Source organism: Musca autumnalis, unplaced genomic scaffold, assembly GCF_047663935.1.
Source record: "Musca autumnalis isolate F117 unplaced genomic scaffold, ASM4766393v1 scaffold_2, whole genome shotgun sequence".
Lineage (NCBI taxonomy): Eukaryota > Metazoa > Arthropoda > Insecta > Diptera > Muscidae > Musca > Musca autumnalis.
This window is the reverse complement of record NW_027411755.1, coordinates 111183047-111186327: the sequence shown is the minus strand read 5'-3', so window position 1 is coordinate 111186327 and position 3281 is coordinate 111183047.

Genomic DNA, 3281 nt, shown 5'->3' with positions numbered 1-3281 from the left:
GGATTTCCAATGATACAGACATTTCCCCACCAAAAATTGTGAACATAGGTCCAGGTTTTGGTATAGCCCCCATATAGCGGTACGGCCCGATTTAAAGTGTTTTAAGGATTTTATCTTCATTTTTAGTCCGAATTGGCTGTACTTTAGCATTTGAAGTCCCCAATGGTACAGAAACTTCTCCAGCAGAAATTTTTGACATAGGTCCAGGTTTTGGTATAGCCCCCATATAGTGGTACCACCCCATTTCGAATGTTTTAAGGATTTTATCTTCATTTTAAGCCATAATTGGCTATAACTTGGCATTTGGAGTTCCCAATGGTACAGAAACTTCCCCACCAAAAATTATGGACATAAGTCCAGGTTTTGGTATAGCCTTTATATAACGGTACTATACGATTTCAGGCATTTTAAAGTTTTTATCTAAATTTTCGGCCTAAATTGGCTATAATTTCGTTCTCAGTGGTCAAAAAATGTATTTACTAAAAAGTTAAAAATAAAAAATAATTAAAAATATTAAGTAACAGTGTTTTATTTATAAATGCACTTAAAAGTAGAAAATAATTTTTCATGATGGAATCTCTCAAATAAAACGCTTGCCGTTCAACATTGTCACAATTTTTAATTCAAATGCAAGCGTTTTATTAGTTACTAGATTTGAAAATCAAATTAGATAAAACACTGTAAAACAGTGTAAAAATGAGTTATCAGATTTGAACTAAACACACACCAAAGCAAGTTAAATAAAACACTGTAAAAAAGCCAAACACCAATAAACCAAACATAAAAATACAAAAAATTAAAAAAACAAGTAAGAAAAGTTTATAGTCGGACGGAGCCGACCATGGGATACCCTATACCACTACCCTGGACAATCGCTCTCCACGGAACTTCTTTTCAATGATTGTGAAAATTTAATTATCAAATATCAGAGATGTAATGTATAATACTTATGACCAAAACCAAAAAGTTATCTAGCATGACAAAAACATTTTTGTAGCAGGAAAAGAAAATTTAGTTCACACAAATTAAAATGTAATGAAACCCACTTATGTAGTACTACTACTTCCGTTGTTTAACCGCTACGTTATTGAAATTTTTACCAATTTCACCCAAAAGTTTCAGTCCATTTAACCCGCTAAGTATTATCTGATCTTCACGTTGGTTTGTACGCTTCTTCTTCATCATAAACTCAAACTTTGTTTAAAATTTTGCGGGTTATTATTTTGACCTACAGAGCCGCTACAAAATTGGTTAACATTTTGTTTTTGGTCCATTTCATCCCCTAAACGTTTCACGATCATCACCAAAAACTAATCATTTCTGGCCCGAACCCATACTCCTTTATCTCGTCGAGATATGAATTTTGGCATACCAAATAAGGGGTCTAGGACGAATATTTCGTGGTGTTACATAAACTTTTGGAGAGACAATATGTAGCATGGGATAAAAATGTAGTTCTCTACACAGAACCCATTATATATTAGGCAGTAGGCCCGTAATCTAGCAAACACTTTATTGCAATTTACATCAGAGGAAAGGTCAGTAGTTTTTTCCATATGTAGGCTACTTTGCGAATTATATATGTCCTCAAGGAATTAAAATATCGACAAAAATTAAATATTTATATTTTTCATACAAAAGTAATGGTCCATTTCACCCGCTAAAGAATATCAGATCATCATTCAAAATTATAGGCATCGTTTTCGACCTATACTCTTACCCGGTGCAAAATTTCGTGACTATTGATGTATAATTGCGACTTCTAGCGAGTTTATTATTACACTACAAACAAATAACGGAATATATTAGGCTATAACTCTGTTATCTAATCATGCACACCAACATAATTGGCATCAATTGAAAGTTCAAGCGTTCCACTTTCAAGTATATCTAACTTGTCCGGAATGTCACTTCCAGGAATTAAGATATAAGCTGTATATTAAAAATTTTCACAATTTTCACACAAAAGTTTTGGTCCATTTAACCCCCTAAATATTATCCCATAGCCATCTCAAATTGCAAGCTTCTCCTTTGTGATATACTCTTACCTTATTTAAAATTACGCGTTGATCGGACTATTATTGAGACCTACAGAGCCGCTAGAAAATTGGATAAATATTATGTTTTTGGTCCATTTCACCCGCTAAATATTTCATTATCATCACCAATTAGAATAGGGATCTATTCTGATCTGAACCCGACCTCCATACAAAATTTCGAGACGATCGGTCCATAATTGCGGCCTGGAGCGTGTTTACAATTTATAATGGACAGACGGACGGACGGACAGGCACACATCTCAAAATCGCTTTATTTCGTCGAGATATGAAGATTGGTATACCACATTGGGGGTCTCCGACGAATATTTCGCGGTGTTACATGAATTTTTACCAAAACAAACTTATAATACCCTTTTCCACACTGTGTTATAGGGTATAAAAATGGAAAAAGTTTTTATAATTTTTTTTTTCAGAATATTGAATTTTTTTCTAAAATTAAAAAATCCTCCTTGGATTTTAATGAAACTCATATAACTTATAAAAACTCAGCTATTTCTTTCTCCAGAAATTTGCAAAAATTACGTATTTTCCAATAAGCAAAAATTGATTATTAGCGGATAGAATGTACATAAATGGGGCGGTGGGGATATGCTGCGTTTTTGTTTTAGGACGTTGCACTATTTGTTTTTTTTTAAGATGTAATATCTTGCCTCATGGAACGTTAGATATTTTGGCAGCTTTAGCGACACTTTATGAACGAATTAATTTCGTATTTCAACTTCGTTCCAAAAAATATGAATAAATGAAAATGTTGTGGTTTAGAGTCCAAACTTTAGAACACATACAACGGCACCACCCGGTTCAATGAATTTTGACGGGTTTTAGTAATTTTGGACAAAAAAATTAAGATTTCTATGTTCAGAAAAAATCTTTCCTACATTTAAAACGCTGAATTTTCAAAATCGCAAACATGTTTACGAAGCCCCAAAGGTCATCAAGCTTTATGAAAATTTACAATGATTAATTATTAAGAGCAAATGTTTCATTTTCTACGACGGCTAGAAGAACTCCAAAAGCAACTCTAGCGAAAGTGAACATTTATAATTAGACCTAATTATCTTCTTACCAAAATTATCAAAATAAAAATTCAACGAAAATGGAATACTCCCCTCTCTCTTGTCATCACTTTTATTGAGAAACCTTATTTCATGACTTAGGCAATTATTCGAGGCTCTTACAAACTTGTGGGGTAGTAGCGAATATCAAAACAAATTCAAGTTT